Below are 25035 nucleotides of genomic sequence, written 5' to 3' on the forward strand. Positions count from 1 at the left end.
CACAGGCCTGTGACTGCTGTTGGTGGTGGGGCGGCACTCACGTGGCAGACAGTGGCAGTCTGGCAGACACGGGGGTCGGGCTTAGCAGGGGCGTAGCTAGAGCTTGTGGAGCCCGGGGCTATCCCTTAGATTGCCGCCCCCTTGGGGGGGTGGGGTGCTGGGGAAAAAGGACGGCGAGCACTTGAAAGAGGTCAGAGAGACATGTAGTATTACAGCTAACAGCAATTATTTTCTTACTTTTGGTCCAGCCGCACCTCCGGCTCAGCTGGGAGACAGGGTGGTGTGCTTGGGTATAAAGGTTCCTGGAGGAGACTCGTGTACCTTGACATCAGGACATCAGGAACTGTATTTAATGTAGACCGCTCAGTGGGCTATTGCTTTTGCGACAGAGATCATTTTCTTACTTGTGGTTCAGCCGCACCTGCGGCTGAGCGGGAAGACATGATGACGGACTTAGACATGGGTGTAAAAGCCCCTGCTCAATAGTTACTTGTCTAGTAGCAGTTTTGACTCCCCATAAAATTGTGCATATAGGGTTAAAATGCATGCTGCAAAGATCAGCTGCTTTGCACCTGTTTCTGGTATTCACAGGTTTCCTTCCTCTTTATTGAGTGATTTTGCCCGTGAGAAAGTGTCACTCCTCATAGCTGCCAAGGTTTCAGATTGCTATGAGTGACATTTTCATAACTTCTGTGTAATTATGAGTGACATTCCAACGACTATGAGTGACACTTTCCCGCAAGAAAAATGAAGCAGTGAAGACAATGGAATCATACAAATGTCAGAAATTACACTCATTTGAGCATAGCTGCTAATGTTTCGGATTGCTTATGGGTGAAATTTCATAGATTCAGTGGATTTACGAAGCGAAAGACATTTAACAACTAAATGTATGACAGGTAGAGCTACACTTTCTTGCGGCCAAAATTATGGAATGAAGTCCATGAAAACAGACACATTTCGGAAATCATACTGATTTGAGCAATAAGAAATTCCAACTCAGTAGCATGTGCTTTTAAAGCAATTATTTAATTTTTAAATAATCAGCACCCACCACCCCAACCTCCGCTTCAGGTGTGGCTGAACCACAAAAACCAAAGGGTTCTCTGTGACAAAAGAATTAACCCACTGAGCTATCTACATATAACACAGTTCATTACAATACAATATGCTGGTAACTTTATTTGCAGTATGCATATAAACTCTATGCTCTACTTAATAGTGAGTGAAAACAGCCATGAGCCAAAAGTCTGACACAGCTTCCAGCGCAGATATTAATCATCTGCCTTATCTGTGACCGAGCAAGTCTCATGCTGCTTGTAGTAACACGGTCAAGCAAAGATATTAAACCCTTTACCTAAACTAGCAGTTTTGATGATTTATTAGTACAGACAAAACTCGGATATGGCCTGCAGTGCATTTACAGAACAGACAACTTTAGAGTACCCATTTACGAGGCGCTATGCTGTGCTTGAGCCCCCTCGCCATTTTCTTAATAAACATATTGAATTTCAGGAGCGGATTATTAAATTAATAACTGACTTACCTGGTGTGGTCTCTTGATAGAATGATCCACTGAGAGGAGTTGCCTGCATGTCACAGCAAGATCGTTAGCCTGCCTCTTGGTTAAGAGTCCGACAGCGAGCGTCCCGCACTGTATCCTCAATCTGTGCCACCTGCTCTCACTACGAGACTCACGCTTGCATGGTGAGTCCGGGGCACTAGTTGGGCTCTGACTGCCTGGGCAGGGCACAGCAACAGGATAGTGTCGAGGTCATGAGGTGAACAGGTGATGATCGTTCATTCTCGAACACCGGCTGCAGAGGAACAGCAATTCATTCCTCGGTGCCTTGGGGCCCGGCTGGCGGGCAGAAAATTGAAACATCCTGTTGCAGCCTGGGACAACGGAAGGAGGACCTGATAACACCCAGGAACTTTTAGAAGCACACGAGCGCACTAAGGCTTACCAGAGAAGAGAGCAATTTTAACACCATGCGCAGTGATAAGATCAGTCAGTGCCTGCTGCGCCGTGATTTATTTAAACTAGCCGCGCGCCCGTCTGTAACAAGTGGCGCCGGTATCACGTGAATGTGGTGATTAATCATCTGACGCGGCAGAGGAGGAGGCAGGGGGGGGCATTCTGCGCGCTCCTCCGTTTGGTGGACGGAACCGTGGAAGTTTGCATTGCTGCAGTGCTGGCTGGGTCAAACTCTCGATGCGGGGGCCGATTTTCTAAACGGGGGCCGGTTTTGTGGCTGGGGGCCGATTTTCAGTCCGACCTGCACAGGCTGTGAGTGTGACTGACAGGCGGACTGAAAATCGGCCCCCAGCCACAAAACCGGCCCCCGTTTAGAAAACCGGCCCCCACCACCCTCCAGCCGACCGGGGGATTGCCCGGTGGGCAGACTCACCAGTCCGGGCCTGCAGTTGCGCAGACAGAGCGCCAGCAGACAGCAGGAATGCCAGGCCTGAAATTTCGCAGCAGCAGAATGTGGTTCAGCATTTAAAACTGCCTGTTCTCACAAAGACGTAATAATGCTATTTTAAAGCGAAGCACGTGAAGTGCAGGATTTTTTATTTGTACACTGATAAATATTGTGAAGAAAAGAGTGACAAAGGTCAAGGCATCCTCACAGGTTAATGGGAGCATGAGCACTCTGGCATACGTATCTAACAGCACATCCAGTTCATCAGCACGAGTGCACAGTTTAAAAGCAGCATTTGCTACATTTCATAATCAAAAAACTATTAATTTACGTTTCTGGAATCTACATTTTATTTTTCCTAGAACATTTCAAAATAATTTATAACATTTTAGATGAGTTTCAAATGCAAGTCAGTAGGCTACATTGCATCACTTTTCTACTTGAATCGCCTATTGCTTATACGTAAAAATTTACCTATCAGCTAAAAGAGGAGGTTCACCCCAGTTTTACAACATTTTAGATCTTTCTTGGCCTGGCCAAAACTGAAGCTATGTTGGTAAAAAGCCTGATATTTAAATAATGCAAACTTTGTAAAATTTGTCATTACACAATTTCAGCTATGATTTGTTTGTGGGAGGAAGGTTTGCACAGAAAATGTCTTACAGTTAAACATTGTCTACTCAAACCAATCTCTTCCTGCTGTCTTTTGTGACTTTTATTATGCAAGGTATGCCCTCACGCCTGATGCTGTTGGTTTTCAACTCTGAGGGTCCATTTACAATATTTTGACAGGGCAGCTCAGCAAGCCGTCCTGCTGCTCTGCTGTGGGTCAAAATAAAAGGGTAGGAATGTGTCTTATCTTGAAGATATGGCGTATTCCTGTCCTTCTCCCCTGCACCGGCGCACAAACAGCAGTCGTGCACCAGCGCAAACATACTTGTATCATTTTGCAAAGGTACCTGCGCTGAGGGGATGATTGTTTTTGCACAAGAAGGGACACCTTCCTGCACAAAAACAATCATTAAAGGCATTTCCTCTTTCTAAATGTGCTGCAGAATGCAGCAGGATTAGAAAGAGCTAAAAATAAGGAGAAATAAAAGTGATTCTCCTTGTTGCCCCTCCTTATGCCTCCCCTCGGGAGTCGTAGGTTTCTAACTCATTTGTGTTTACAAAGTGTAAATCTGTGAATGTGTCAAGTTCAATGGATATTGTGTGAGAACACCCACAACAACACCCATGGAATGCCCCTTTCATGCATAGTGATGCGTGAAAGGGAAACATATTTACAAGGCCTTGAATAGTCACGCACTATGACTTTACATGCTCTTGAACCAGCGACACATTGGGCTTGTAAATTGGCCCCTGTGAGTGCCCTGATGCCTGCTAACCAGTCCTCAATGCCAGTGTTCTAACCTCTTACATACTGTATGTTGAATTGGCTATCCCCAATCTTTTTACGCACCACCTTCAAATTACTATAATTCACGCATCTCTGTACAAATTGTTGTGTACTCGCTAACCACACAGTACATAAACTATAACTTGCACCTTCTCCATGCACACCATATATGCTTTAATATTACATCACTTATACTTTAAATTATATCATTTATAACACTCATCACATTTCCAATTCCATCTTTTATGAGAGCACTGTGCAAGGCAGCAGGGCGAGTTATAGTTCATGTACTGTGTTGTGTGTTAAGTGAGTTTACAACAATGTATGCGGAGGTGTGTGAGTTACAGTAATTTAAAGATGGTGCTAAAATGGAAATTGAAGGTATAACTATAACTGTATAATTTCTCATACTTTTGTAGTTTAAGTTTGGTTTCTATATAAATAATAAAACATCTTTTCCTAGCTATAACTAATATTCAACCTTTGTTTTTTTTATTGGATTTGCATGTTTGTTTTATTCAATTATTTATTTTTATTAAGTATCACAAAGTAAATTCATGATTGTTTTCCTTCTTATTTATTGGTTTGGAGTGGCGTAGTGGCGTATGGCATACAGTAGAGTGCGGAAGAGTAGAGTGAGGTAGTTAACTGGTGTACTCTGTCGCAGCATAAAGTTCAGGGTCATTGAGTGAAGTGGTGTGGACTGGAGTGGTGTAGAGGCGTAGAGTAGAGTGGAATAGAATGAAGTGGCGTAGAGTGCAGTGTCGTCGAGCTGTGTAGGGTAAAGTGGAGTAGCATAGTGTGGAGAACAGTGGATTGGTTTAGAGTGGAGTGGTGTGAAGTGGAGTAGCATAGCGTGGAATAATGTAAAGTGGAATAGCATAGAGTGGCTTGAGTGAAGTGGGTTAGAGTTGAATAGTGTAGAATGGAGTAGGGTAAAGAAGAGTGGGTTAGGATGGAGGGGTGCAGACTGGAGGTGTGTACAGTGGAATGGCATACGGTGGAGTGGCATAGAGTGGAGCAGCCGCAGCCCGTGGAGGGAGTTACGGTGGGCAGAGAGGCGGGCAGGGGAGGGGCAGGGTGGGGGTGTGCTAAAAACTGGAATATGGATAATTGGAGGTAAGTAAACAATTTAATTAATAAAACAAATTTCATAGAGCGCCCTGCATCACAAAATGCGATGCATGGCGTGCTACGAAATTCGTTTTAATTATTAAATTGTTTACTTACCTCCAATTATCCATATTCTGGTTTTTAGCACCCCCCACCCTGCCCCTCCCCCGCCCGCCTCTCTGCCCCACCGTCACTCTCTCCACTGGCCGCGGCTGGAGTGGAGTATTGTACAACAGAGAAGCATAGAGTGGAGTGAGTAGCATAGAGTGAAACAGCATCAAGTGGAGTGGCATAGAATGAAGTGGTGTAGAGTGGAGTGGCATAGAGTAGAGTGGTGAAGAGTGTATGACCTACACTGAAATAGTGTAGAGTTGCGTGGCATAGTGTAATATGGAGTGGTGTAGAGAGGACTAGTATATAGTGGAGTGGCATAGAGTAGCGTAGAGTCATTTGTAGTAGAGTGGAATAGCATAGAGAGGAGTGGTGTAGAGTGGAGTGGCATAGAGTGGAACTGTGTAGCAAGGAGTGGCTCGGAGAGGAGTGGAGTAGAGTGGAATAGCACAGAATGGATTCACAGAGTACAGTGGTGAACAGTAGAGTGGCGTACAGTAGAGTGGTGTACAGTGGAGTAGACTGGAATGGTATAAAATGGCACAGAGTCCAGTGATGTAGAGTGTAATAGCATAGAGTGGCGTGGGGTGGAGTGGCATACAGCAAAGTGGCATAGAGTTGAGAGGCATAGAGTGGATTGGCGTAAAGTGAAATGACGTAGAGTGGAAAAGCATAAAATGTTGTTGCGTCGAATGGAAAAACAGAGTGGAATAGGGTGGAGTGGCATTGAGTGGAATAGAATAGAGTGGATTGCCGTACAGTTGAGTGGCATGGAGTGGAATGACTTACAGGAGAGTGGCTTTGAGTGTAGTGGCATGGAGTCAAATAGCGTAATGTAGTGTCTTAGAGAGGAGTGGTGTAGAGTGGAGTGGAGTGGTGTGGTTTGGTGTGGATTGGTATGGTTTAGACTATAGTGGTATAGAGTTGAGTGAAGTGGTGAAGAGAGGAACAACATAGAGTGGAGTGGTGTAGAGTGAAGTACTGTACAGTAGAGTGGCATAGAATGGAGTGGTGTAGAGTCAAATATTGTAGAGTGGAGTAGCATAATGAGGAATGGCGTAGACTAGAGTGATGCAAAGTGGCATACAAAGGAGTGGCACAGAGTGGAAAAGCTTAGAGTGGAGTGGTGTAGAATCGAATGGTGTACAGTGAAGTGCAAAAGAGTGGAGTGCCGTAGACTCCAGTGGCATAGATTGGAATAGTGCAGAGTGCAGTAACAAAGTAGAATGGCATATATTGGGGTGGCATAGGGCCTAATACCGTAGGGTAGATCAGCATAGAGAGGAGTGACATAGAGTGGAAGAGTGTAGAAGTGGCATAGAGTAGAGTAGAGTGGCGTAGAGTAGAGTGGCGTAGAGTGGAGTGGCGTAGAGTGGAGTGGCCTAGAGTGGCATAGAATTGATTGGCATAGAATGGAATAGCATAAAATGAAGTGGCATACAGTAGAGTAGGGTTGAGTGTAGTTGAGTAAGTCAAACAGTTAGAGTGGAGTGTTATAGAGGGGAGTGGCATACATTGGAATGGCATAGAATTTAGTGTCGTAGAGGAAGTGGCACTGTGTGGAATAGCAAAGAGTGGAGTGTTGTAGAATGAAATGTCATAAAGTGGAGTTGAATAGACTGGAGCGGTGCAAACTGGAATGGTGTAGCGTGGAGTGGTGTAAAGTGGAATAGCGTAGCATTACCTGTTGGAAAGTGGAGTGGCATCAAGCGGAGTGTGGTAGACTGGAGTGTCCTATAGTAAAGTAGAGTTGAGTAGAGTGGCGTAGAGTCAAGGGGCGTAGATTGGAATAGCATAGTGTGGAGTGGTCTAGAGTGGAGTGGTCTATAGTGTAGTGGAGTGCAAGGTAGTGCCATACAGTGGAGTAGCGGAGAATGGATTCACGTTTAGTGGCTTGGTATACAGTGAAGTGGCATACAGTGGAGAGTAATAAAGTGGAAAGGTGTACATTGTAATAGCATAGAGTGGACTCGAGTAGAGTGGAATGGTGTAGACTGGAATTGCATACAACGTTGCGGCGCATACAAGTGGTATAGCGAAGCATGGAGAGACATGGCTTGGAGTGGAGTTACATAGAGTGGAATAATGTAGATTGGAGTGGCACAGGGTCGAGTTGTGTTCAGTGGAGTTACATAGAATGGAGTGCTGTAGACTGAAACAGAGTAGAGTGGAGTGGAGTGGCATAGAGTGGAATATGGTAGAGTGGAGTGGCACAGAGTGGAATGACTTAGACTGGAGTGGCATAGTATAGAGTGGTGTAGAGTGAATTGGCATAGAGGCAAATAGCATAGAGTGGAATGTTGTAGAGAGGAGTGGTGCAGAGTGGTGTGGTATAGAGTGGAGTGGCATGTTTTGTAGTGGTTCTAGCTTAAACAGACGTAGGATGAAAGTGTCTGAACTATTGTAGATTACATTGGGCAAGAATATAGAATATGGGGTAGAAATCAATCAATCAATCAATTATAGTACTTACCCGTGAGGGTCTCAAGGCGCTGAGGGGTGGGGGGTGCTGCTACTGCTCGAAGAGCCAGGTCTTGAGGAGTCTTCTGAAGGGAAGTAAATCTTGGGTCTGCCGTATGTGGGTAGGGAGGGTGTTCCAGGTCTTGGCGGCGAGGTAGGAGAATGATCTGCCGCCGGAGGTCGTTCATTGCATGCGGGGACATAGGCGAAGCTGGCGGAGCAGAGCTGGCGAGTGGAGGTGTAGAAGCTGAGTTTGCTGTTCAGGTAGGCTGGTCCGGCGTTGTGGAGTGCTTTGTGTGCGTGGGTGAGGAGCTTGAAGGTTGACGGGGAGCCAGTGTAGGTCTCTCAGTTGTACGCACTCAACCCCGGTAGACACACCAACTGCAAAAGATCCTCGCCCCATACCACCCATGGACAGTTCTCGAGCAGACTCTGCTGCAGATCCTTCACCACCGACCAAACCATCACAACCGCCGATGGCCTGCATGATGCACACAAATTCGAAACTCTGACATGCATTCTCCTCAACGTATGCTCCTGCACTGATGTGCCATAGAGATCTGGGACCGGATACAAAACCTCTCGCCCGATGTCCCCTTCTTCACGGAAACCTGGACCAACGCCACCTCCAGCCCTGACATCACCACGGCCATCCCCGAAGGCTACAAGATCCAGAGAAAGGACCGCCCAGGAGGAGGACTCGCCATCGCACACAAGACTGCCCTCCAACTTTCCACATCCAGCACGAACGACCCCCACTCCAACACAGAACACCTCCACTTCCAGATCCAGACAAGCACCAGGTCCACACTACGTGGCACCCTCATCTACAGACCACCGGGACCTCACACCCACTCCACAACTACCATCGTCTAGCTCGTTGCACCCCACGCCATCACCTCCATGGACTACATCCTACTCGGGGACCTGAATTTCCAACTCGACATCAGTGACAACCCCAACTCTACCACTCTCCTCTACAACTTCCCCAACCTCAGTCTGAAGCAGCTGGTCAACACGCCCACTCACAAAGCCAGAAACACCCTCGACTCAAAATTCGCGGGAGGGACAAACAACCGCTTCAGCCACACCACCTAGCCCCCTTAGACGGATGACCACTGCATCCACTTCACCTTCAGCACCACCAATGCACCCAAGCCCACAACACACCCACCACAAACGAACTGGAGCAAGGTCACAGAGGAACACCTCAACACCACCCTCCTCCAAGACCCCCCCACACCACTACCGACACCAACTCCGCAGCCTTAGAATTTCACCACTGGATCTCCCACTGTGCTGACAAGCTTGCACCCCTCCCCGGCAAACAATGCCCTCTGAAGGCCACCTGATTCACCCAAGAACTACAAGAAGCAAGGCGCTCCTGCAGACACCTAGAGAAAACTTGGCAAAACCAGAATACCACGGAAGCACGGAACAACCACAGTTGCACCCTGAAGGAATACCACCAGCGCATAAGAGACACCAAACGGACGTTCATAAGAGCAAGATCCAGACCAACACGACCAACTCCAAGGAACTGTTCAACGTCATGCAGCAGTTCACATAACCCCCTAGCGAAGCCACGGATATCACACCTTCCCAAGAACTCTGCGACGAGCTCAGCGCCTACATCCACCTGAAGATCAAGGTCCCTTACGACGACTTCAGCGAACAAATACCAGACCCCCCCCCCAACTCTGCCGATAAGCTATCCATCAGGACCTCGAACCCCGCCACCGTCCAACACATCACCACAACCATGAAGAAAACCCACTCAGGAGACCCTATGGACCCCTGTCCACCGCATATATACCAAAGGGCCGCCGCCATCTGACCTGAACTAGGATGGACTGTAAACACCTCCTTCTTGTCCGGCATCTTTCCAGATGACTGGAAGCGGGGGGAGGTTAAACTCCTCCTCAAGAAACTGACGGCAGACACAACAGACATGAAAAACTACCGGCCAATCTCTCTCCTCCCCTTCTCGGCCAAAGTCACAGAGAGACACGTAAATGCCCAACTGACCGCCTTCATCAAAGAGAACTCCATCCTGGATGCCTCCCAGTCTGGATACCGCCACAACCACAGTACCGAGACTGCCCTCCTCGCCACCACTGATGACAGCCGCACGCTACTCGACCAGGGACACACTGCGGCCCCCATCCTTCTGGACCTCTCCGCAGCCTCGAAACCATTTCAGACTGCACGCTCGCAGCCAGACTTCACTACGCAGGGATACAAGGAGCCACCTTCAAATGGATCCAATCCTTTCTCTTCTGCCGAAACCAATGTTAATGCATCCCCAGGTTTACTTGTCATGGTAAATCTGGGAATGTGCCAGAATATGGGTGGATGCATGGGAACACCCAAACTCCACCCATGAAACACCTTTTTGGCACTGACTAATGCGATCTATATTAATACGATCGGTATGGATTTTTCAACATACCTATCATTACACACATGACTGTGGAGACTTGAATATGATGGTAATCTCACATTATCACTGTGGGGACTTAAACGTCACTGTAATATATTTGTTAGGACTTGTACATGACTACAATCATGCACTATCTCTGTGTGCTATCCCTGTGCATTCCATTAATCACACGCTATCTCTGTGGGGACCTGGGCATGTCTGTAATCACACACATTCTCTTTGGCAACCGTGGTAATACTATAGTCACGCAACATCCCTGTGGGGACCAAGCCATCTCTATAATCACACACTATCTCTGTGGGGACCTGGGCGTGTCTATAATCACACACTATCTCTGTGGGGACCTAAACATCTCTAATCACACACTATCTCTGTGGGGACCTCGGCATGTCTATAATCACACACTATCTCTGTGGGGACCTGGGCATGTCTATAATCACACACTATCTCTGTGGGGACCTGTGCATGCCTATAATCACACACTATCTCTATGGGGACCTGGGCATGTCTATAATCACACACTATCTCTGTGGGGACCTGGGCCTGTCTATAATCACACACTATATCTGTGGGGACCTGGGCATGTCTATAATCACACACTATCTCTGTGGGGACCTGTGCATGCCTATAATCACACACTATCTCTATGGGGACCTGGGCATGTCTATAATCACACACTATATCTGTGGGGACCTGGGCATGTCTATAATCACACACTATCTCTGTGGGGAACTAGGCATGTCTATAATCACACACATTCTATTTGGTGACCGTGGTAATACTATAGTCACACACCATCTCTGTGGGGACTTGAACATTCATTTAATTACACACAAGCTCTGTTTTGGCTTGAACATCACCAGCTTTGCATTCTCTGTATGGGGCTTTTTGAATACTGAAAAGTAGTAAAGTTAGACTGTTGGTCTAAGTTTACATTGTTGAAACTGAAAAGTACAAACATTTGATTTTTTTGTCTAAGTTTACCATTGTGAAATGGGCCCTATTTTAATGAGGACTTAAACACAATCACCTTCATGCACTATCTCTGTGTGGACTTAAACATCGCTATAATAACACACTATCTTTGTGGGGACATGAACAACACTGTAATAAAACACTATCTTTGTGGGGACTTAAACATCACTATAATAACACACCATCTCTGTGGGGACTTGAGCATTTCTATAACTACACACAACCTCTGTGTGGACTTGAACATCATTAGCTTCACACCCTTTATAATGGGATTCAAGCTTTGAATGTACACACTATTTCAGTATCTCTGTGGGAACTTAAACATCTATTTTGGTAAAAATGTGAGCAGCGACTCAAGCTCTGGATTCCACTTGACCATATTCCTTTGTTCCTTATGTTAATTTCTTTATGTGTTAGTTCCCTTATCTCCTAAGATTTTAAGCACTAATAAATAGGTTAAATGCAGCTTTACGTGTCTTTCGTTAAGCATGTTATGGTATTTTCTAGCGCATTAAGATAATCTGCCTTTAATGTATACCCCTATTATATGTGCAGCAATTCATATATGAATATAATATAATGTTGTTTGTGTATATTGTTGCTAAATAAAGCATTTAGCCATGTGCCTTCGACTGTATTCAATCACAAATAGTGTTATGGACTAGGTCCCCACAAGGATGGTAGCACGTGTTCAAGTCCCCACAAGGATGGTGCTGTGCGCACGATTAAATAACAATATATTTGCTAATTTGAAGCAGGATCCTGTATCATGAATTTTTTCTTAACATTTTTCTGTTAGTTGTGTGTTTTAAAAATATTGGGAAAGGTAAGTCCCCACAAGGCAGGTATTCACACATAGTCCCCACAAGGATGGTAACACGTGTATGTGTGGAGCACAATTTCAGAACATATGTTGCATGGATTGCTTACAAATCATAACAGTGTAAAAGAGTATGCATGTGTGTGTGTGTGTGTGTGTGTATATATATATATATATATATATATATATATATGTATATATATATTTTCATTGAGAAAAAAAAGGTTAAACTACCATTATAGTTAGGTGTAATAAAAATGAAGTTTCAATTAAAAAAAAAACATCGAAATTCTCCCAATAAAACAGAAAGGTTGAAGTAATGTTATAGATAGGTGAATTTCTCATTGACAACATTAACATTTGAAACTAAAAAAACACATAAATTCAGGAGTTATAATTAGCAGCACTAACTATAGGTTGGTGGCATAGATCACAGCGAATCCTGCACCATGTTGTTGCTGCATAAGTTGTGCTGGGATTACTGTCCAAGTACTCTGTGTTAGATAAGCTTGCCTTATTAGTTGTAGTGAGACTATTGTTTAACTGTTGCTATTGAGGTTCCAGTATGCACAATTATACACTTTACATCTTGCACTGTGCACCATGCTCCTTTGTATGAACTTCTTTCCAACAGATATGCTTTGCTACCAAATTAAGCCACTAAAATAAAGTCTGCCCTCTGATTTTGATTTCAAAAGAACGCTAGTTTTCTGTGGCTAATGTAAGTTTATAAACTGACATAACTTGTGCCCCTGCCATCTACTGCTTATGACCTCACATATGACAACACTCATGACTTGTCCTATGACATCACTGATGATATCATTGATTACATCACTTATGGCATCATCCAATAAGTGAATTTATTTGTTTTATAGTTTACATAGTGGTGATCAACTACCATATTAAATCCATACAATTTTGTTGAGATTGGGTGCAGCTAATGGGTTTAAATGTTTACAAAACAAGTGTGCTCCTAATGCACCAAAGCTGTATAGAGGTATTGAACAAATTATAAATGTCCGCATCCAAGAGTAACCCTGCGTGCAAGTGACAGTTGACTTTTATTCATTTTGCTCCAAACAGATTTTTGGTTCTGTAGAAAAGATTTCGAACAGGAGAAAGATAACCTAGCTGTTGAATTTATTCTGTGAATTTCTTCATTTTTTTATCTGAAAACTTTTATTTTTATTACACCTAACCATAACATTGCTTTGACCTTTGTTGTTTCAGTGAATTTCTAGGGTTAAACAAATAAATAAATTATTCAGGCGATTTTTTTTAGTATATTTATTTATTTGTTTATGTGTCTCTATGTATGGTAGAATGATACTGTATTATATAGTGCTTAGGCATTATTATGTAAATTGAATATTTATTTTGTTGTAATGTAACAAACTAAGTTTTATAGTTTTCAAAATGTTTGTAAAATGTGTAGGAGTATTAAACAGATACATATTCAATATTTTAGTAGTGAATGTGTATGAGCTAAGTTGTAACTCTTATATGAATACATGATTCCAGCTGTTTATTTTTAAGATATTATTACTGAGAGCCTCTAAACAGTTAACTAAAACAGGTATTTTGAGAACTACCCCCTACTTTTACCATGTATGCTGGTTTGTACTGTACCTATTTTTTTTGTTCTCAAAATCATTTGCAAGGCTTTCATGAGAGTCATAGGAGCCCATCATAACCGGCTGCTTTTGCGACCCTCTCGAGCGCTTGCGAGAGCCAGGGAGACAATCCCTCAAATGTAGTCCGAGGGGGGCAGTGCCTCCTGGTTTTCTCTTGCTAGCAATGGAATTTGCATTTTCACTGAATATATCCAGATGTAGTATGTAAAATGTATATACACCAGAATACTACCAGTGTGTTTAGTTTAATGAAATATAATCCATTATATAATTGTGGAGGAAAATAAATCAATTAGATTTATGAGAAAAAAAACATGTGCATGAGACCAACATTGGTACATAGCACATACTGATACACATGTATTTGTTTTAAGTCTATTTAATATTATAAGAAAAAGTTCAATCATTATCTAATGGTTTTCCTTGGAAGGCCACATACCGACAATAAAAGTGATCTTTTATGTTTTTGGGCCTATTTATATCTACATACATGTTTCTAAATATTGTTTCTTCTAGAACTTTGGTCGTCTTCATATAAGATAAGATTTTTAAAGTTTTCAGGGTAATCTCTGCTTTACTGTAAGAGAAGCATCATCACATTCAGTCCAGCTAGATGAATTTTCAAGGTAGACCGTGTAGTGACCCGACTTGATTGAGTGTCCATGATTGAAAACAATACCCACAGTAGTGTATGTTTTCTTATGAAGTGATATCTGACCAGCTATAGAGCTGATGATATCAGTATTGATTTTGCCACCATCAGCTATACATCATTGCAACATGAGAATGCGATATTTTGAACTTTGTCTAAAACCTATTGTAGACAACAGTTGTGATTTGCAGTCTGTACAGGATGTGTTCTGTACAGCTTTTACAAATAGTTTTTCAAATTACACTGCCTTGAAATCTGGTACTGTAAGGTGAACAAATCGATCTGATTGAATGTCTGTTCTGCCTGAATAGTGACAATTTACACATTCATAGTTCCATTAATAGTTTGTTGTAAAGAAACCATTTATTCATTTCCCTCATTTACTAACTCTAACACATTTAGCACTACCGGTCAAATATCCGGTGTATCTTGTTGCTTGTTCAAAGTGAACTGTATACCACAATTACAGTGGTCAACCAAACTAAATATAAATGCAGTAGATTGTAATGTATACCTCTCAGAAGCTATATTAGCACATCTACACCTCCCCAAACAGCAGTGTAATCTGTAAACTTAGTGCAGAATAAGTTTACCCAAATTAGTGCACTTACTGACACTTCAAGTTTATGAAATATATTACTGAATATCTGAACTTGGACCTCTTTCCTAAATGCAAATCACTACACCAGTCTCTTTCAACTCCAGATAAACTAACTTCTGCTTAGCACAACTCAAAGAGACTTCATTCTCTTCCAAAATACCAAGGATAAAGTGAGCTATCTCTGGTTCTGCACCCAATCACATCACACTATTTCTTCAACCATATAAAAAGAATGATAACAATTGGTTGAGCCTTGTCCCTCTTGTTTTACTTCTCCCCAAACGATCTTGAGAGACTCCTGCAGGATCTTAAAATACCTTGTGGCAAGCCTAGTGTTTTCCTTACGAATCTCACAAGAGGACCGCAAGATCGCAAACACCTTGAGGCAGGTTTTCCCATGTGAGGCTCGTGGGATGCTTGCGAGATTGAACGAAACCCCCCCAAAAAAATCTATTCATCACAGTATTTATTTCTTACATACTTTCTCTCAAAAACATAGACCATAATTGGGCATTCTTACTAATAGAGTGTATTGAAAACTCAACTACTTCTTTTTACTATTCATGACCCTGTGCCAGTCCCATGAGATCATACAAATTAGTGTAAAACAATATACATTTTATTTTCGTCATAGTAGTGATACCTTAGACACCTCCTTTCTTGACTCAGGGAGACAGCATGCCTTTCTGCTGCATCTTTTTATTTCATTTTCACAACACCTCCAAGTTATCCTGAGGAACTATAATTCTTGCCCTAAACTAACTTTAACTCACACCCCACCATGATAGTGTTGTAATTAATTAGCTCATTTCCGATGTTGAACTAATGTTATCAGTGGTGTCATAGACCATGTCATGAGTGATGCAATATGTGAGGTAATTAGCACTGCATGGTGAGGGCACAAGTTATAGTTAATTTAGGGCACGAGTTTAAGTTACTTGAGATTTCTTCATAATCCAGGAATTCTTTCCCTTCCACTCTCATCATATGATATAACCCTTTATTGTAATCTTTCCTTAATTTGTATATATTTCCCTACATATATACATACTTTATTATTTATCTAAATCCAATGTATTCATTCAGGTTCTCTTTATCACCTATCCTTTCTTCCCTTAAAATATGGACTAAAATTATTTCCCTCTCTTGCTCTATAATTCTGCATTATTTATCTATCACTTATTGTTTGTTATTGTACATGAATTCTTGTTACTCTGTATAAACATAAGATATTTTATTTTATTACATTATATAAATATCTTGTTCCTATGCATCTCTAACTTTTTCTTCTCAATAAATAAATACGAAACAGTAAAAAGAAAAAAAAGCTTCTTGAGATAATGATAACTAGGGAATTTCAGCGTTTTTAAATTGTTATGACATTTTGATATTTTTACCTAACTATAAAGTCCCTCTAACCTTTTGCTTCTTCTTTTTTTTTTTTTTTTTACACTTTCAAAAAGACCTTTATTGACAGTGTTCAGAACTGACACAGCGAGATGCCTATATCCCAGCGGGCCGCCATTGCGATATGATTAATTCTTTACCAAAGGCAGTGAGTGAATGAACACAGCAAGCCGCCTACAACCTCATCGGGCCGCCGCGTTAGGGGGGGAAATATTATGGTCTGCTATCAATATAGATAACAAACGAAAACCAGTAAACATTGAGGTCAGGTATCCACAAGAACATCGCCATCAGTCGCTTATTGTGTCCAAACATTACCAACTCAGTTTTTAAGTATTATCCGCCACCCAAGCATATTGTCCCAGCGTGATTAGTCAAATACCTCCATCAGAGTAATGCATTCACTTCGCCCCGATCCCTAGAGAACCCTCTGTTTTGCAATACCTCTCCACGTCTTGTGCAATGTCCTCTTCTTGCCGAGGGTTAGAGTCTGTGTCAACAGTTTCGGTATGTTCTAAGAGGTATGTTTGGAGAGGAGCCCAGATATCTTACGGGCGAGAAGAGTGTGGCATAAGTTCCGCATAAGTGTGTAGCTGTTCCTGGCAATAAATAATGTCGTTCAGCCAATCTTTAAATGTAGGGTCCCGGCCTCTTCCCCATCGAGCCAAGGAGGCGTATCTTCGTATCTTGGCGAGGAGCTGTTCTGTGTAACCTAGGAGAGCGGTGAGGGGGTCATCAGGAACGTGTGTACCAGTCATTTCGTCTAAAGCGTGGAGGACTTCCCTCCAATATTCATGGACAGGCGGGCATTCCCAGGCTAAATGCCCAAAATCGGCGAGCCCCCCCGCTCCGCTTCTACCACAGCAGTCATTGTCTCGCAATTGCAGGCGCTGTAGCCGAGCAGGCGTGTAATACAGTCGGTGAATGTATCTGTAATGTATGAGGCGTAGTCTACTATTGGCGGAGATATCACTAGTCTGGCGACAACAGAAGGACCACTGCTCGGCCATGAGGGAATGTCCCAGTTCTTCCTCCCATTTGCACTTGGCTGGGGCAGGGTCACCCTCCCGTTCCCTTTGAGTCGTGGGATAAAGCAGTGATACTACACTGCTGTAATAGAGTGTGAAGGGGGTGCATAACAGGAGGTTCTGACGGGAAGCATTGAGTGAGGGTTCACATGTCTTGTCTGAGTCATAGAATCGTTCCAAGGGAGTGGGGGACGTTGTGCCAAAGAATTCTTCACTGGTGCAGAATTTCCTGTGTACGTATAGTTGACCCCAAGTGAGGCAGAACAGTTTGTGCAGCATGCGGCACCAACCCCCTTCATGCGTGACCGGTAGATCGTGTCTCCCCTCTATCGGCGCCAGCAGAGAGAGGAGTATAGGGCATTGAAGTCTATGCACCAGATCTCGCCAGGCACTGGTGGTGCATTGAACAGTAGTAGACGCTACGTCTCTGGGAACTTCAGGAGTGCTTAGGTAAGCTGTGTAAGGTGTGGGGGCTATGTAGCCATCCTCTAGCGCTAGGTGAGGCATGTAAGGAGGGGTGTATCCAGTAGGCTGCAAAGTGGGCCTAGGTATAGATGAAATAAATTTTATATCCGGGACCACAAATCCTCCAGCTTCAAAGGGGCATGTGAGGACATCCCACGCCAGCCTGGGCTGCTTTCCACCCCACACCAACCAGATCAGCTGGATTTTTAATGCTTTTAAAAAAGTGATGACTCTGCGCATGAGGGATATTGGTGAAGAGGTAGAGCGATTCGGACAATATTACCATTTTAATCAGACACACTCTGGCAGCCATGGAGAGGGGTGGCGCAATCCATCTGGTGATCTTATCTGTCAGTAGGTCGAGTGTGCGTCCATAGTTGGAGCGCATCAGTTCCTCACGGCAGTGGGAGACATTGATGCCCAGGTATATAATCGTGTCCATGCACCATGCTAGGGGGTAGTCAGGCTCAAACTGCGTGGTAGAATCTGTAAGAGGGAATATCTGGGATTTCCCCCAGTTCACGTTGACCCCAGAGAGTCGGACAAATAGGATGAGCAAGTGGAGAATAGGGTTGAGGCTGACGGCGGGATCTCCCAGATTCAACGTTAGGTTGGCTGCGTACAACGAGATTAGAATCTGCCTCTCCGGGCATACTCACGGTAGTGTTGTTTGACTTTGGCCGCCAAGGGCTTAACTGCTATAGCAAAAAGTAGAGGCGAGAGGGGGCACCCCTGACGGGTGACTTGTGCTATTGTGAAGGGAGATGACTTAACGCCATTGACCATTACTCTAGCCTGTAATCCCGAGTATAGTAGGTTAATCCAGGCCAGGAAGGGGTGGGGAATCCCATATGTTGTAGTACAAAGGCAAGATAATCCCATTCCAGGGAATCAAACGCCTTGGTGGCGTCCAGAAAGATAGCCGCAGCATTCGTGTCGGGGTCAATGTCCTGAAGTAGCGCAAATAATGTGCGCAGATTATGAGAGGTGCCTCTGGTAGGTACGAAACCCGATTGGTCAGGGAGTACTAGGGCTGTCATGAGGGGACTGATACGGTTGGTGATTCATTTAGCCAGTATCTTTGCTTCAACATTTATTAAGGAGAGAGGCCTGTACGAATCGCAGTATATGGATGATTTTCCTGGCTTAGGTAAGGAGATGATGAGTGCCTCTCGCATAGAGGGGGAAGTATACCAGTTTGACAAGCTTCTTCATAGACATGCCTTTGCACCAGGATAAGTAAATGATGGAATGTTTTATTGAATCGGCCGGAAGACCATCCGGCCCTGGCGCTTTGCTAGATTGCAATTGCGTTATGGCTGATATAATTTCTTCATCCTCGTGATGTTCCAGAAGAAATTTCCTCTGTCCATCGCACAACCAGGCAATTGTGGTGTCTTCAAGAAGGAGGTGAAGTCCTCTGGTTGAGCTCTATGAGTCTTATTAAGGCACTTGCAGAATCTGCGGAACATCTCCACAATATCAGACGTGTTTCTATGTAATTTGCCGTCCTCGTCCTCAATTTTGAGGACTATGTTCGAGAATTGTGGAGGGTGTATTAAGGACTCAAGAACTGTTCCCGGGCTGTCCCCTTCTCCATATTGTCGCGCTCTATGATACTTCCCTCTGAATCTGCATTCACTCTCTGCGGTCTCTTGATATTCATTAAGTACACTACGCAGTCGAGCCTGCAACTCAGGTGTTGGGGCATTTTGCAACTCACCCTCAATGTGTTTGAGGTCTGTCTCCAGTCGCCGCAGAGTGGATCGAATGTCTTTCAAGAGCCCTCCGCTCTTTACGATGCACAGACCGCGAATGGTAACTTTAAATGCTTCCCACACCGTGGAGTATTGCGACAGTGAATCCTCATTACGAGGAAAGAATTCAGTGATCTCCTGCTCAAGTTCCTGTTTGAATACTGGGTTGAGCAAGGATATCGGGTGAGGCGCCATGCCAAGAAGGGCGAGTCCTCGTGCGGGGGAGTGAGAGTGATGAGTACTGGGGAGGGATCGGAATACGTATGGGGTAGATGAGAAGCGTGTGCTAACCAGGGGACGAGGCCCTTGGTGAGGAGCCAGGTGTCTATTCTTGACCAAGAGGAGCAAGCTGTGGTGTAACAAGTCCCTTATCGCTTCGATGGGTGCATATGGCGCCATGCATCTATCAGCTCATGTTCAGCAACAATCATGTTCTGTGTGGAATGTGAGTTGGAGTAGTGATGTGGTTGTGGGTGTGAGCGGTCCAGTGTGGGGCTAGGGGTCACATTAAAATTGCCCCCCCAAATCAAGTGTGTAGATCCGATTTCTAGGATCTTGCCCCAGAGTACCCAGAAAAATTCTGGATCATCCGTGTTAGGTCCATAGCAGGATACAAATGTAAAGGATTGACCAGCTAGCCTGCCCCAGAGGATAGTATCCCGGCCCTGTTTGTCAACGATGGGACCTATGGGGGTGTAGCGAAGGGATTTCTTTATGAGGATGCATGTGCCCCTAGCATAGGATGTATAGGAGGAAAAGCATGCATGACTGCCTCAACAAGAAGCAAACGTGGAGGGGGTGGTAGGGTTGAAGTGTGTCTCCTGCAGTATCGTGCAACGAACATTATGACGGTCCAAATAAGATAATATGTGTCGGTGTTTGCGGGGTTCATCTAGTCCACGTACATTCCAAGTAAGGAAGTTGTATGTGGGGGCTTTAGAGCAGTCAGTCATTGCGGTGGCATAAGTTGTACATTCTTAAACGTGGATATGAGTCGAGTTGGCATCGATATCTGGGTGTATAAATGGGTAACAAAGCTGTGGCGAGGTGCGTGTCAGGATGCCAAATGCCTCTTAAACAGGTATGCAAGAAACCCCCTCCCACATCAGCAGCCCAATCCTGCCGTGGTCCTCGACCCTCTCCCCTTCCATCCTCCCTTTAGCGCCATGTTCCCAACAGAGGAAGGTGGCTTGGATGACAACATAACGTCCAAGAGAATAAGAGCAATACTAAGGGTTCACCTGTGAGGTGGAGTCCAGTGGGCGACGAGAGTCTTCCTCGCTGTAGCAAGGGCATTCGGGTTATCTCATATAGCTTCATCTCGTTCCAGATACTGGTGTAGTTGTCAGGCCTGATTGTGCTCGCCAGCGGGACGACGAAGAGACAGGCTGCAGCAAGCAGCATTGTTCAGGCCAAGGTTGTGGGATGTGGGTGGGCTGTAGTGCATACATGCCAAGGCCACTAGACCACAGGGGGCAGAGTCAAAGCATTTCCTGCCTGCGGGGTTCCGCGTCAAACACTCAAAGCCATAGGGGCTCTTTGCTCCCCTCCGACCGCGTATACTCCACAAAGGGGTCCAATAAGCCTCCGCTGTGCCTAGTGTCCGGCTATTTCCGTTGTGCAAAGTCCTTCCCACAAAACACAGTAGCATCTGTTCATTCTATATCTGAAGCATCTCCCCCATTGGTTGGCCGATGGGGTGAGGAGAACCGGCTCGCGGCTGGTGTCTGCAAGGTCTTGATGAAGTCCTGCGCAAGCTGCTTGGTGTTGAAAAATTGTGTTTTCCTTGGTGAGTGACCTTGAGGCGGCGGGGAATACCATGGCATAGGGTAGGTTAAGTTGTTGTAGTTTCTTCTTCAAAGAGAGAAATTTCCACCTATGCTCCTGAACAGTCATTGTGAAGTCAGGATACATCGAGATGTGGAGTTGTCCGTGTTCCCTCGAAAGGTGGAGAGCAGTGTCCCGGTCCTGGTAATTGAGTATCCTGGCAATGATCAGGTGGGGTGCGGCACCCGAGACCGGGTGAGCCACCAGCGAACGGTGAGCCCGCTCGACCACCAAAACCAGCAAGAAGGCCTCCCGTCCAAACAGCGTGATGAGGAGATGCTCAACGAAGTCCTCCATCCTACCGGTATCTGTTGATTCTGGCACCCCTAGGATGCAGAGGTTGTTTCTCCTGGAGTGGGATTCCAAGTCCTCATTTTTGGCAGCTATAACTTTTAGGATTTGCTCCATCTCCAGCGTGCATGTCGTAGTTGCGGTGGAGGCATCTTCCAAGTCCGAAACGCATTTCTCCGCTGCAGTCAATCGATCTTCCTGTTTGTCTACTCTATGCATGACGCCATACAGTCGAGCATTCATGGTGCCCATTTTGGATTCTATGGAAGTAAGGCTGGACTGCATGGCCAGTAACAGGTCCATCAAGTCCGCAGTAGAGGGTGCCGTGGCTCTGCGGGATCGTCCTCAAGTTCGGTTTGGGAGCGGGTGTTCTTCCGCACCTCAAAGTTGAGTTTCGGTTGCCGCCCATCCATTTTCCCATGGCGACTGGAGGGGAGTTCTCCCCAGAGGGGAGGGTCAAGGGGCTGTAGTTCAGCGACTATAGCGGAGACAAGGAGCTCATAGGGCGGAAGCACAAGCCACAGCTGGCGCCTCCGAACCAGGAGGGAGATCTTTCAATCTGCCCAGCCCCTTCTTTGTGTCTCTCTCAAGCACCCTAGGAAAAGGATCGGTCCACCAGCCTCTGACCTTGCGTACCTCCTAAGCATAGAGTTGTGCTCCTGAGGCGGAAGCCGGGAGCGAGCCGCTTCTTTAAAAATTGTTTGTCACAGATTTACTTGTGTTTTTAAAAATTGGACTGTCACAGATTAATTGTGTATTTTAAACCACTTACTTCTTGGGAAACTAGCTGTCAGACGCAGCGGAGCCAGCGCTGACGCAGCACGCTAATTACCAACACTCCTTCGCGCCCTCTCGCCACGAGCGGAGGCCACGCCCCTTTTTAGGCCACGCCCCCAAACCGACTCCTACTTAAAGACGCCGATTCAAGGCGCTGGGTAAAAGCATAGAGTTGTGCTCCTGAGGCGGAAGCCGGGAGCGAGCCACTTCTTTAAAAATTGTTTGTCACAGATTTACTTGTGTTTTTAAAAATTGGACTGTCACAGATTAATTGTGTATTTTAAACCACTTACTTCTTGGGAAACTAGCTGTCAGACGCAGCGGAGCCAGCGCTGACGCAGCACGCTAATTACCAACACTCCTTCGCGCCCTCTCGCCACGAGCAGAGGCCACGCCCCTTTTTAGGCCACGCCCCCAAACCGACTCCTACTTAAAGACGCCGATTCAGGGCGCTGGGTAAAAGCATAGAGTTGTGCTCCTGAGGCGGAAGCCGGGAGCGTGCCATTCCTTTAAAAATTGTTTGTCACAGATTTACTTGTGTTTTTAAAAATTGGACTGTCACAGATTAATTGTGTATTTTAAACCACTTACTTCTTGGGAAACTAGCTGTCAGACGCAGCGGAGCCAGCGCTGACGCAGCACGCTAATTACCAACACTCCTTCGCGCCCTCTCGCCACGAGCAGAGGCCACTCCCCTTTTTAGACCACGCCCCCAAACCGACTCCTACTTAAAGACGCCGATTCAGGGCGCTGGGTAAAAGCATAGAGTTGTGCTCCTGAGGCGGAAGCCGGGAGCGAGCCACTTCTTTAAAAATTATTTGTCACAGATTTACTTGTGTTTTTAAAAATTGGACTGTCACAGATTAATTGTGTATTTTAAACCACTTACTTCTTGGGAAACTAGCTGTCAGACGCAGCGGAGCCAGCGCTGACGCAGCACGCTAATTACCAACACTCCTTCGCGCCCTCTCGCCATGAGCAGAGGCCCGCCCCTTTTTAGGCCACGCCCCCCCCCCGGTCCACAACCCCGGAGTGATATAAATCATGTGCATATTCCGGTCGCGCAGCGGGCGAGCGCAGCGGGCGCGACGTTTGCGCGCCGAATGCGCGCCTAAGGCAAGCCCGTCTGCGCCCGTCTGCGACCGACCGGGGCCAGGGGCCACCCCCCCTGCTCAGCCATTATGCCAGACCATCACCTACCACCCGCAGCTCCTGCGCCAATTAAACCAGACAGTTAGTTCACCCTGTTTACACACTTGGGACCTCGCTATCCAACACTCCGCTTGTAATCAGTGTGGATTTCATTTCACCCACAGTATAAAGAAACCCACATCAATTTTGATGTTACTGCTCAACTGCCGCTCACTCCCCAAACACTCCACGGAAATCTCCTTATTGTTGGAGGAGAAGAGCCCAGACGTTCTTTTCGCCACAGAAACATGGCTACAGGAACACTCTGAACCTGACCTGGTACAAGCGCTTCCACCTGGTTATCAACTACTTCGCCTAGACCGCAAAAAAGGCATTGGCGGTGGCCTGGCAGTAATTCATAAATCAGATTACGTTGTCACTAGCACCCTCATAAACTTTCCGGATTGTGAATGCCTTCCTTTTTTCATAAAGTTCAGCGCCACACATACCTTTTCGGGTATGCTCATATATCGTCCGCCAGGACCACAAGGGCAGTTTCTTCCGGATCTTGCCTCGATAGCGGCAAGTCTTGCAGTTAGCTCTGCCAACTTTACAATCTTAGGTGACCTTAACATCCACCTTGATGATCCATATGACTCCATAGCGAGAGAACTTTCCTCAAGCTTAACTGCCCTCGAATTACACCAACGTGTTACTGGGCCCACCCATCAAAAAGGACACCTTTTAGACCCTGTCTTTAGCAACTGCAAAAACCTTCACGTTGGAAATCCCTCCCCCCTTCCTTGGTCTGATCACTTCCTCATCCCACTTACCTGGACCCTGCCCCTTCACCTCCCCCCCAAACCCCCGACAACTCAACGTTCCCGCAATTGGTCTAAACTCCCTTTATTTGAGTGGCAGGAACTCCTACAAAGCTCCAAACCCATTAACACCTCCACTCCCACTCTAGATAATGAGAACTACAACAATTGGATCACCAGTTCCCTAGATATAGTACTACCACTAAAAAATTCCCATCCTAAGCGGGGCAATCCTACAGCCCTGTGGTATACGAGTGATCTACGTGAGGCCAAACGTGTCTATAAACGACTTGAGAGGAAATGGCGCCTCAGTTACCTCCCAGCAGACAAAGCAAGCTATCGAACGGCAATCAAAAACTACAAAGTAAATATCCATCTAGCTCAGGCTAAATACTTTGAACTTAAGATCGAGAAGGCAGCGTCCAAACCTAGGGAGATCTATCAGATAGCCAAATCCCTTTTGCAACTTCCTGAGGCCCCAAAGCATCACAATAACACTCAGGCCCACTGTGAGGAAATAGCTGAGTTTTTCTACCAGAAGATAGAAACCATCAACTCTTCTTTTCCCCCCACCGTTACTCTGTCCGCAGACTCCGTCAACATAGGCTGCACGACGGCTCCCCCCTGTGTTCTCAATAGCTTTCCCCCATTAGAACTTACTAAACTGGAAAAACTCATGAGCCAGGTTAAATCTGGATCACCTATCGACCCAGCTCCTCCCAGTACTCTCACTCAGATAATCCATCTGATCTCGCCCACCATACAAGACCTGTTCAACTCCTCCCTCCATACTGGTACTGTTCCACCTCCATGGAAAAGGGCAATGGTCAAAGCTTTATTAAAAAAGCCCAGTCTCGATCAATCTAACCCCGCTAACTATAGACCCATCTCCCT

Source organism: Lissotriton helveticus, chromosome 10 (assembly GCF_964261635.1).
Source record: "Lissotriton helveticus chromosome 10, aLisHel1.1, whole genome shotgun sequence".
NCBI lineage: Eukaryota > Metazoa > Chordata > Amphibia > Caudata > Salamandridae > Lissotriton > Lissotriton helveticus.